This window comes from Trichechus manatus, unplaced genomic scaffold (genome assembly GCF_000243295.1).
Source record: "Trichechus manatus latirostris isolate Lorelei unplaced genomic scaffold, TriManLat1.0 scaffold00015, whole genome shotgun sequence".
In the NCBI taxonomy this organism is placed as follows: domain Eukaryota; kingdom Metazoa; phylum Chordata; class Mammalia; order Sirenia; family Trichechidae; genus Trichechus; species Trichechus manatus.
Window position 1 is genome coordinate 11,633,326 of NW_004443951.1, and position 13,011 is coordinate 11,646,336.

The following is a 13,011-nucleotide window of genomic DNA, read 5'->3' on the forward strand; positions in this document are numbered from 1 at the left end:
TGCTGGCCCCTTTAGGAACTGAGAGGGATTGCACACTCCCGAGCCCGGCTTCCCCGGCCCAGGGGCAGCTATGCAGCACTTTGGGTTGAGTAGGGTATTCGAGGCTTTTACCGTGCGCAGCGTCCCATCTGCTACCCATGTCCACACTCTTGCGGGGCGAATCCCGGGCTCCAGTGGGGTCCCTTATTCCCTTCCCCTGAAAACATCCATTGTCCGGGTTTAGCAACCGGTAAGCTAGAAAGTGAAGAATGGGGGCTCAATTTTCTCAAATGCTAGCGATGGGTAATTGGGCAGCTGGTCCCAGCACCATCTGGACCCTTAGACACCTACTCAATGCTCATCTTCCCACGGCCAGAGACAGAAGTGGGGTCTTAACCTGTCTGGCGGGTTTGTCCCAGGATCACCAACCTCTGGCCTTGTAGTCCCTCTCACCTCTCTGCCCTCGCACTGTACCATCCAATCAATAACTCATTAATAAGCCATTTGGTCCTCAAAGATTTCATTGCAAATACCAGCACACTGTTCGAATAAGACTGGCCAGGGTTGCAGCCCTCATTTATTTTACATTCCACTTGATGGAAACAGACAATGTTGTTAGGTGCCGTCCGGTCGGTTCCTACTCGTAGCGACCCTACGTACAACAGCACGAAACACTGATGGGTCCTGCACCATCCTCACAATCGTTGTTATGCTTGAGCCCATTGTTAAAGCCACTGTGTCAATCTACCTCGTTAAGGGTCTCCCTCTTTTTCGCTGACCCTCTACCTTACCAAGAGTGATGTCCTTCTCCAGGGACTGATCCCTCCTGATAACATGTCCAAAGTATGTGAGATGTAGTCTCACCACCCTTGCTTCTAAGGAGCATTCTGGCTGTACTTCTTCCAAGGCAGATTTGTTTGTTCTTCTGGCAGTCCATGGTATATCAATATTCATCCTGAACACCACAATTCAAAGGTGTTAATTCTTCTTTGGTCTTCCTTATTCATTGTCCAGCTTTCACATGCATATGAGGCAATTGAAAACAACATGGCTTGCATTAGGCACACCTTAGTCCTGAAAGTGACTTTTTTGCTTCTTAACACTTTAAAGAGGTCTTCTGCAGCAGATTTTCCCAATGCAATACATTGATTTCTTTGCTGCTTCCACGGGCATTGACTGTGGATCCAAGTAAAATGAAATCCTTGACAACTTCAAGCTTTCACCCATTTATCATGATGTTGCTTATTGGTCCGGTTGTGATGATTTTTGTTTTTTTTATGTTGAGGCGTAATCCATATTGAAGGCTGTAGTCTTTGATCTTCATCAGTAAGTGCTTCAAGTTCTCTACACTTTAGCAAGCAAGGTTGTTTCATCTGCATAACACAGGTTGTTAATGAGTCTTCCTCCAATCCTGATGCCCCCTTCTTCTTCATATAGTCCAGCTTCTCAGATTATTTGCTCCACAACAAACTGAATAAGTATGGTGAAAGGACACAAGCCTGACGCACACCTTTCTTGACTTTAAACCACACAGTACCCACTTGTTCTGTTCGAATGACTGCATTTTGATCTACGTACAGGTTCCTCATGAGCACAATTAAGTGTTTTGGAATTCCCATTCTTTGCAATGTTATACATAATTTGTTATGATCCACACAGTTGAATGCCTTTGCATAGTCAGTAAAGCACAGGTAAACATCTTTCTGGTATTCTCTGCTTTCAGCCAGCATCCATCTGACATCAGCTATGATATCCCTGGTTCCACATCCTCTTCTGAATCCGGCTTGGAATTCTGGCAGTTCCCTGTTGATGTACTGCTGCAGCCGCTTTTGAATGATCTTCAGCAAAATTTTACTTGTTTGTGACGTTAATGATATTGTTTGATAATTTCGGCATTCTGTTGGATCACCTTTCTTTGGAATAGGCATAAATATGGATCTCTTCCAGTCAGTTGGCCAGGTAGCTGTCTTCCAAATTTCTTCACATAGACGAGTGAGCACTTCCAGTGCTGCATCTGTTTGTTGAAACATCTCAGTTGGTAATTCTGTCATTTCCTGGAGCCTTGTTTTTCGCCAATGCCTTCAGTACAGCTTGGTCCTCTTCCTTCAGTACCATCCGTTCCTGATCATATGCTACTTCCTGAAACGGCTAAACATCGTCCAGTTCTTTTTGGTACAGTGACTGTGTGTATTCCTTCCATCTTCTTTTGATGCTTCCTGCGTTGTTTAACATTTTCCCCGCAGAATCCTCCAATATTGCAACTCAAGGCTTGAATCTTTTCTTCAGTTCTTTCAGCTTGAGAAATGCCAAGCATGTTGTTCCCTTTTGGTTTTCTATCTCCAGGTCTTTGCATTTGTCATTATAATACTTTACTTTGTCTTCTTGAGCCATCCTTTGAAATCTTCTGTTCAGCTCTTTTATTTCATTTGTTCCACTTGCTTTAGCTGCTCGATGTTCAACAGCAAGTTTCAGAGTCTCTTCTGAATCCATTTTGGTATTTTCTTTCTTTCCTGTCTTTTTAATGACCTCTTGCTTTCTTCATGTATGATGTCCTTGATGTCATTCCACAACTCATCTGGTCTTTGGTCATGATCATTAGTGTTCAACGCGTCAAATCTGTTCTTGAGATGGTCTCTAAATTCAGGTGGGGTATAATTAAGGTCGTACTTTGGCTCCAGTGGACTTGTTCTAATTTTCCTCAGCTTCAACTTGAACTTGCATATGAGCAATTGAAGGTCCCTTCTGCAGTCGGCCTTTGGCCTTGTTCTGACTGGTGATATTGAGCTTTTCTATCATCGCTTTCCACAGATGTACACGATTTGATTCCTGTATATTCTATCTGGTGACATCCACATGTACAGTGGTCATTTATGTTGTTGAAAAAATGTATTTGCAATGAAGAAATTGTTGGCCTTGCAAAATTCTATCATGGGATCTCTGACATGATTTCTATCACCAAGGCCATGTTTTCCAACTACCGGTCTTTTTTTTTTTTTTTTCCCAGCTTTCACATTCCAATCACCATTAATTATCAATGCATCCTGATTGCATGTTTGATCAATTTCAGACTGCAGAAATTGGTAAAAATCTTCAATTTCTTCTTCTTTCACCTTAGTGGTTGGTGATTAAATTTGAATAATAGTCACATTAACTGGTTGGTCTTCCTTGTAGGCGTAGGGTATTATACTATCACTGACAGCACTGAACTTCAGGATAGAACTGAAATGTTCTTTTTGAAGATGAATGCAATGCCATTCCTCTTCAAGTTGTCATTCCCAGCATAGTAGACCATATATGTCATTGTCCAGGTCAAAGTGGTCAATACCAGTCCATTTCAGCTCACTAATGCCTAGGATATAAACGTGTTCCATTTCTTTTCTGACGATTTCCAATTTTCCTAGATTCATACTTTGTACATTCCACTTTCCGATTATTAATGGATGTTTGCAGCTGTTTCTTCTCATCTTGAGTCATGCCACATCAGCAAATGAAGGTCCTGAAAGCTTGACTAAACCCACATCATTGAGGTTGCCTCTACTTTGAGGAGGCAGCTTTTCCCCAGTTGTCTTTTGAGTGACTTCCAACCTGAGGGGCTCATCTTCCAGCACTGTATCAGACAATGTTCCACTGCTATTCATAAGGTTTTCACTGGCTAATTCTTTTCAGAAATAGACCGCCAGGTACTTCTTCCTGGTCTGGCTTAGCCTAGAAGCTCAGCTGAAACCTGCCTATCACGGGCGACCCTGCTGGTATTTGAAAACTGGTAGCATAGCTTCCAGCATCACAGCAACATGCAAGCCCCACAGTATAAGAAACTGACAGACCCGTGGGGGAAACAGACAATAGGCAAGTCCATAAACAAGGTAACTGCAGACTGTGCAAAGTGCTATTAAGGAAGTAAACAGAAGAGTAACTAAAGAGCTTCCTTTAGAAAGAGAAGTCAGGAAAGTCAACAAATATTTATTGAGCACCTATTTTCCGTCAGTTTTATCTCCTAAATATCTCTAAAATCTATCCACTTTGATCCATCATCCCACCACACCCTTCTGTAGGGATTTTTGCCACAGTGCCTTGCTAGTCTCATCTCCATTTCATCTTCCCCCCATATAGATGCCAGAGGGATTTCACCCAATCCCTTATCATTGCTACAAGGGCCTACTTCTCCAGCCTTGCCTTTTCTGGTCGCTGAAAGGAGACCCTAAACACTCTGAGATGTGGGGAAATACCAGAAGCTCAGGATGAGTGAGGGGGAACTAAGGCATGAAGGTGGGCAGGAAGGCCTTAAGCACAATGCTCAGGAGTTTGGTCTTTATCCTGCAGGTCAGCAATTTTCCAGGGGGAGATGGTAGTGGTGGGGCCAAAAAGGACATATTCCCAGGGGACATGGGGCTGATGCATGAAGAGTTGAAAAAGCATTGTTATGGATTGAGTTGTGTCCCCCAAAAATATATGTTGTAAATCCTAACCCCTGTATTTGTGGATGTAATCCCATTTGGAAATAGTATTTTCTTTGTTATGTTAACGAGGCTGTATCAGTCTAGGGTGTGTCTTGAACCAAGCACTTCTGAGATATGAAAGAGCAAATTAGGCACAGAAGAAAGCAGACACAGGGAGAAGACCTACACTATCTGAAGACTACAGAGGCTGACCAGTCTACAAGCTCAGGAACACCAAGGATTACTGGCTAGAGAAACTAAGACCAAGATTTCTCCCCAGAGTAGACAGAAAGAGAAACTTGCCCTAGAGCCAGTAGCCTGAATTCAGACTTCTAGTCTCATAGAAGATCCATCCTGAAGTACAACGTTGTCAGCGATAGGATAATATCCATACGCCTACAAGGAAGACCAGTTAATACGACTATTATTCAAATTTATGCACAAACCACTAAGGCCAAAGATGAGGAAATTGAAGCTTATCAACTTTGGCAGTCTGAAACTGATCAAACATGCAGTCAAGATGCATTCATAATTACTGGTGATTGGAATGTGAAAGTTGGAAGCAAAAAAGAAGGATTGGTCATTGGAAAATATGACCTTGGTGCATATGATAGACTTTTGCAAGAACAATGACTTATTCACTGCAAATATCTTTTTCAACAACATAAATGGCAACTGTACATGTGGACCTCACCAAATGGAAAACACAGGAATCAAATCGACTACATCTGTGGAAAAAGATGATGGAGAAGCTCAACAACATCAGTTAAAACAAAGCTAGGGGCCAAGTGCAGAACAGACCATCAATTGCTCACGTGCAAGTTTAAGTTGAAGGTGAAGAAAATTAAAACAAGTCCATGAGAATCAAAATACAATCTTAAGAATATCCCACCTGAATTTGGAGACCATCTCAAGAATAGATTCGACGCATTGAACACTATGACCGAACACCAGATGGTGTTGTGGGATGACATCAAGGACATCATACATGAAGAAAGCAAGAGGTCATTAAAAAGACAGGAAAGAAAGAGAAGACCCAAATGGATGTCAGAAGAGACTCTGAAACTTGCTCATGAATGTAGTGTAGCTAAAGTGAGTAGAAGAAATGATGAAGTAAAAGAGCTGAACAGAAGATTTCAGAGGGTGGCTCAAGAAGACAAAGTAAAGTATTATAATGGCATATGCAAAGACCTGGAGTTAGAAAACCAAAAGGGAACAACATGCTTGGCATTTCTCAAGCTGAGAGAACTGAGGAAAAAATTCAAGCCTCGAGCTGCAGTGTTGAAGGACTCTACGGGCAAAATATTGAACGAAGCAGGAAGCATCAAAAGAAGATGGAAGGAATACACAGAGTCACTGTATTAAAAACAAGTAGTTGACATTCAACCATTCCAGGAGGTAGCATATGATCAAGAGTCGATGGTACTAAAGGAAGAAGTCCAAGCTGCTCTGAAGGCGTTGGCAAAAAACAAGTTTTCAGGAATTGACACAAAACCAACTGAGATGTTTCAACAAATGGATGCAAGGCTGGAAGCGCTCACTCGTCTGTGCCAAGAAATTTGGAAGACAGCTACCTGGCCAACTGACTGGAAGAAATCCATATTTGTGCCCTTTCCAAGGAAAGGTTATCCAACAGAATGTGGAATTTATCAAACAATATTAATATCACATGCAAGTAAAATTTTGTTGAAGATAAGTAAAAAATGCATGCAGCAGTACATCAACAGGGAACTGCCAGAAATTCAAATTGGATTCAGAAGAGGACATGGAAAGAGGGATATCATTGCTGATGTCAGATGGATTTTCGCTGAAAGCAGAGAATACCAGAAAGATGTTTACCGGTGTTTTATTGACTACGCAAAGGCATTGGACTTTGTGGATCATAACAAACATTGCAAAGAGTGGGAATTCCAGAACACTTAATTGTGCTTATGAGGAACCTGTACAGAGACCAAGAAGCAATCTTTCAAACAGAACAAGGGGATCCTTGCTTAAAGTTTCAAAGTGGTTTAAAGTTAAGAAAGGTGTGTGTCAGGGTTGTATCCTTTCACCATAATTATTCAATCTATATACTGAGCAAATAGTTTAAGAAGCTGGACTATATGAAGAAAAAAGAGGTATCAGTATTGGAGGAAAACTCATTAACAACCTGGGATATGCATATGCCACAGCCTTGCTTGCTGAAAGCGAAGAAGACTTGAAGCACTTACCGATGACGATCAAAGAATACAACCTTCAGCAAAAAGGGACAGGAGCTGGTTGAATGGACACGGGAAATCCAAGGTGGAAAGAAGGAGTGTGCTGTCACAGTACAGGGAGAGCAACGAGGGTCACATAACAATATGTGTATGAATTTTTGTATGAGAAACTAACTTGAACTTTAAACTTTCACTTAAAGCACAATAAAAAAAAGACTACAACCTTCAGTATGGATTACACCTTAACATAAAGAAAACAAAAATTCTCACAACCAGACCGATAAGCAGTATCATGATAAACAGAGAAAATATTGAAGTTGTCAAGGATTTCATTTTACTTGGATCCACAATCAATGTCCATGGAAGCAGCAGTCAAGAAATCAAGTGATGCACTGCATTGGGCAAATCTTCTACAAAAGACCTGCTTAAGGTGTTCAAGAGCAAAAATATCACTTTGAGGACTAAGGTTCGCCTGATTTAAGCCATGATATTTTCAATCATCTCATATGCATGTGAAAGCTGGACAATGAATAAGAAAGACAAAATTGATGCCTTTGAATTATGGTGTTGATGAAGAATGTTGAATAAATCCTGTACTGCTGGAAGAACGAACAAGTCTGTCTTGGAAGTAGTACAACCAAGGTGCTCCTTGGAAGCGAAGTTGGCAAGACTTCGTCTCAGGTACATTGAACTTGGTATCAGAGGGGACCAGTCCCTGGGGAAGGACATCATGCTTGGTAAAGCAGAGGGTCAGCAAAAAAGAGGAAGACCCTCAATGAGATAGATTGACACAGTGGCTGCAACAATGGGCTCAAACATAGCAATGATTGTGAGGGTGGTGCAGGACTGGGCAGTGTTTGGTTCTGTTGTACACTGGGTCACTAGGAGTCAGAATCCACTTGATGGCACCTAACAATAACACAAGTCTCCTAAACTGAGAAAATAAATTTCTGTTTGTTAAAACTAACCACTTGTCATATTTCTGTTATAGCAGCACTTAGAAACTAAGACAAGCAAAATGTCTTAATTTTATGGCAAAGTTTAGCAAGATTCAACAAACTATTTTGGCTGCGGTGAAAATCAGAAGATCTGCTACCTACAATTTGGGGGTCTCACTGGCCAGCTCAGAATCCTATGTCCCCAGACCTAAAAAACCCACTTTTACCCAGTTAAGGCACCAGCCTACTGAGGGGACTTGTTTAGGTTTTGCGGCAACCACATCTAGCAATGCTGAACAACTTGTACATTGGAAGTCACAGAATCTGCTGCCCCTTGCCCAAAGCTCTGGTCCGCGTGGGGTGTGGTTCCCAGGACAAGGGCACAGTTATCCCCAAAAGACATCCAAAGTTCCTACCTAGAGCAACGAAAATTGCTTCTTTTCCAGGCTTGAGACTTCCATCAATGCTCCAAAGGCCCTAAGGCTCAGATTTAGCCAATGGTCTACCATGGCAGCTTATCCAGGGCTTCCCCTCCCTAAGCAGCCTTGCCAGAAGAGAGCTGGTTCCTAGAGCAGGGACAAGGACAGGAGTTCAGCCATGGAATCAGTCATCCATTCTTTCACAAATGCTTTCCTATGTGTTAGATCCTGTGCTGTACCCTGTGGAGACCCATGGATACAGACTACTACACTGTACTGTAATTTGGTGTTATAATGGTGAAGGGGGTATGTTGTAGGGGTGGCCTACAGGAGCAGGAGTGAGATCTCACCCAGCCTGGGGAATCCAGTTAGGCCAAGATTTCTAAGCTGAGACATGAGATTTAGGAAACTGTTCCCAAGGAGGGACAGTGTGCTCCTTGAAGCCTGAAAGTAAGAACTCTTAGTTCTTGGAAGAACTGAAAGTTCAGAGTAACTGGAGGAGAAGGAGGACAGGAAGCTGGAACAGTTCAGGGGTCAGACCCCAAAAGGCCTTGCAAGGTATGTGGTGGAGTCAAAGGTCCTTCCCCAATTTCCAATATAGCCAGGGCGAGGGTTCCAGAAAGTGGCAAAGGGGACCTACTCAATGAGAGAGGAAGCGGATTTGTCCCCCAGGCCCTGTTTGCTTGTGCCTCCTACCCAAAGCTGAGAATCTCCTGACCATCCTGTAAGTGAAGTCTAAGGCTAGATTTTCCTCTCCTCCCAGGCCTGGGATTTAAGGCCGAGCTAGGCCGTCTGACGCATGCCTGTGTTAACTCTCTAATCCCTGTTGTGGAGGACATTGGCCAGGGGGTCTTGTAGTGGGCTGAATTGTTGTTAGGTGCTGCCAAGTTGGTTCGAACTCATAGCAACCCTATGTATGACAGAATGAAACACTGCTAGGTCCTGTGCCATCCTCACAATCAGCTTCAACTTGAACTTGCATATGAACAATTGATGGTCTGTTCCGCAGTCAGCCCCTGGTCTTGTTCTGACAGATATTGGGCTTCTCTGTCATCTCTTTGAACAGATGTAGTCAATTTGATTACTGTGTATTCCTGAATAAAACCCTCCCTCAAAAAAAAAAAGACTCCGTTCCAACTCATAGCAACCCTATAGGACAGAGTAGAACTGCCCCACAGGGTTTCCAAGGAGCAACTGGTAGGTTCGGACTACTGGCCTTTTTGTTAACAACCTTGGCACTGATATGTTCACATTCTAATCCCCAGAATCTGTGAATGTTACCTTATTTGGAAAAAGGGTCTTTGCAGATGCAATTAAATCAAGGATCTTAAGATGAACTAAGGATCACCTTGGATTATCCAGGTGGGCCCTAAATCCAATCACAAGTGTCACTAGAGAGGCAGAGAGAGTTTTGAGACAGACACACAGAAGAGAAGGAGATGTGAAGACAGAGACAGAGATTGGAGTGATGTGGCCACAGCCAAGGAATGCCTGCAGCCACCAGAAGCAGGAGGAGGCAAGGAATGGATTCTCTCCTAGAGCACTGAGAGGGAGCATGGCCCTGCCAAAGTTTGGACTTCTGGCATCCAAAATTGTGAGAGAATAAATTTGTGTTGTTTTAAGCCACCACATTTGTTATAGCAGCCCTAAGAAACTAATACAGGCCTCTGCTCAGAAATGAAATGAAGTCCCATCTGGGCTTTCCTGCTCTCTTTCTGTGCCTTCCTGGATGGGCTGGGTGGCCTCAGACCCAGGCTGGGTTGTGAGCCCACTCCCTTGTCTGCCCTTTTTTTTTTCTTAAATTATGGTAAAAATATACAAAACAAAATTTGTCAGTTCAATAATTTTTACATAAATAATTCAGTAACATTACATTCTTCATGTTGTGCGACCATTACCACTATCCTTTTCTGAATTATTCCTCCTCCATTAGCATAAACTCAGTGCACCCTAAATAAGAACTCTCCCCTTTCCCTTCCCTCTCATCTCTAATAGCTTTGGTTTCTATATATTTGCCTATTCATGTAAGGGAGATCATACAATAGCTATCCTTTTGTAAGTGACTTATTTCACTTGGCCTAATGTTTTCAAGTTCTTCCATGTTGTGGCATTTACCAGGACTTCATTTCTCTTTATGGCAGAGTAATATTCCATTGTACGTATATACCACATTTGGTTTATCCATTCATCTGTTGATGGATGTGTGTCCTTTTTCTGAGGTCTACTGCCCTTCTCCCCTGGGAGGTTAACAAGGTTCTTGAGCCCACCTCTGGGACTCAGGGAAGCAGGAGAGGGTCCTCCTGGACGCTGTAGTTTAAGAGCCTGACAGCTGCCCCTGCCTCCTCCCTCTGTATAACATAGGCTAACTTTTAATGGAGCTTATGCACCTGCCACATACCAGGTGCTGGGCTAAGCATTTATCTTATTGATTCCTCACAGTAACCGTATGATGTGAATGTGATTATTATCCCCATTTTATAAATGAGGAAACTGAGACTCAGGGGGGTGGGTGGGTAAGCAACTTGCCCAAGATCACACACAGCTACCAAGGGCAGAGTCAAGATCTGAACCCAAGACTATATGACTCCACTATTCACCACTGCCTCGCTTTTCTGGGGGTCATTCATTCCCTGTCCTTTGACCTGGCCTCCTCCTACGCGGTCCCCATCCCTCTTAGTAGCCCTTTCTCCTACCTCCAAGATTCTCACAACTTTTACCCAAGTTGAGTTTTTTGAGCTCTCTGGGCCTCCATCCCACCAAGGATGCTGTCAGGTGTGGTGCCCCTAGCTGAGTACATCCCACACTGCTTGCTCCCTTGGTAGCTCAGAGTCAGGATCTCTGACAGAAATTCAGGTCACAGAGGCTAAGGGAGGAGAGTCTTTCAAGAATAAGAGATACCAAGCAAGGTTAGGACTCAGAAGGGGGCACTGCATTCAGTAATAAGGAGATCTCCAGCATGCTCTGTGGATACAGAGGTAGTGGTGCTAAAGCTGGACAAAAGATGGGCTGTACTAACAGCTGAAGTAGCATTTAGTGCTTACCATGCACTATTCTGGATTCCCTGTGTGGTGCAAATGGTTAAAGCACTCAGCTGCTAACTAAAAGGTTAGAGGTTTGAGTCCACCTCAGAAAAAAGACCTGGTTATCTACCTCCCCAAAATCAGCCATTGAAAACCTAATTGTGCACAGTTCTATTTAGACATACATGGGGTTGCTGTAAGACAGGGTTGATTTGACAGCAACTGGTTTTGATTTATCTGCTATTCTGACCACTTTACAAATATTAACTCATTCAATATTCACAACAACCCTATAACAGAGAGGTTGAATGACTTGCCCAAGGTCACAAAGCTAGTATGTGGTGCAGTGGGATTGAAGAATCTGGACAGTCTGGCTCCAGACTCCATGCTTTAACTCCCAGGCCACATACACAACTCTCAGTTGTGAGGAGCACACGGGGCATTGATGGGCAGGACCAGCAGAGGGAGAGGCCAGAGCTGGAGGAGGATCAGGAGGGGTGGGGCAGGTAATTTACAGGCTGAATAGTTCCCTCTCCTGGACAATAAATGGTGGGGACCTGCCAGCAGCTGGGAATCAAGATAAGGTGACTCATGAGGGAGGGGCTAGGTGGGGGCCTGGGGACTATAGCCATCCTTTATCCATGGTTCTGTGGGAAATTCACAGCCCAGAGGTCCAGGGTGCTGGTAACAGGGAGCCATGTGGGCCACAGATGTGGGTGGGGCAGGGAATTGAAATGCAGCCAGCTGAGTTGTCCAGGGGCAGAGCAAGCTGTCAGAGAGAAGCTGTCAGGACAGCAGGGGCTGAGCTCCTCTGCCCCAGGGCCTGCTTTCCCAGGTACAAGAAAATCTTTAAGTGCTAAGCAGCCCTGAATGATCTAGGGCAGCTGCAGACCAGAGCTTGGGGAGGGGCTGCGCAGCCATGATGGCTGAGGCCCCAGCTGGTGTCTATCCCTCTCCAGGTCAGCCTGGGTCTTTCTGACTCCAGGACACACACAGAGCCCTGCTCTTTCCTCCTACTGACACCCCGCCTGGGCCTGGAAGAAGAATATACCTCCAGTCAGGCCCTGAGTCAGTTTCCAGACTTTGCTCTTCTTGGAAATCTTGCTCAAAAAGGAGAGGAGTGGAACCAAATGTCTTTCAGGTTAAAACATTAAAAAAAAAAACAAAACGAAACTCGTTGTCGTGGAGCTGATTCCAACTCCAGCAACCCTGTAAGACAGAATAGACCTGCCCCATAGGGTTTCCAAGGAACGGCTGATGGATTCGAACTGCCGACCTTTGGTTAGCAGCCAAATGCTTAACCATTGGGCTACCAGGGCTCCGTATTTAGGTTAAAAGGGCCTCACCAAAAAAAGAAAAAGAAAAAAGGACCTGACTGGTTTCAAGTCCTCCCCAGCTTTACTGAGTCAGATCAATCCTGCCCTCAGGGGCTGTTGGGCTGAAGGGGAGACCTCCCTGTAAAGGGATCACAGACCAGTGTGAGGAGCTGTGACAAGAGAGGAAGCCTAGCGGGCTTTGAGAAGTCATCTGGTGAAGATGCTGGCAGGCTTCCCAGAGGATGTTGTGTTGGATCTGGACCTTGAAGTTTCAGTAAAAATGAGCTAGGCCAGAGGCTGGTGAGGGTGATGAGCCTGGAGGGTTATAAGTGGAGGCAGCCTGAGAGGGGAGAAAACACTCCTCAGGAGATCTACCCAGGATGCATGGGGTGTGGTGGAGAGAAGCCAGGGGCTCTCAGAGGGCCTGGAGTATCCAGCTTCAAAGCTGGGACCTGGCAATATTTGGCGTGGGGACAAGCTGTAGGGCATCAGAGTAAAGGCCTCTATGTCCGTATCTCTGAAGGGTTGTTCTGAGAGAAAGTGTCAGGCTGGTTCTGAAGGGCCTGCAGGTGAAAATTGAAGGGAACAGATTCAGTTTTTCAGAGCACTGAATGCTTGCAGAAGGAGCCCTGGTGGTGCAGGGGTTAAAGCGCGCTCAGCTACAGTTCAAACCCACCAGCCACTCTGAGGGAGAAAGATGTAGCA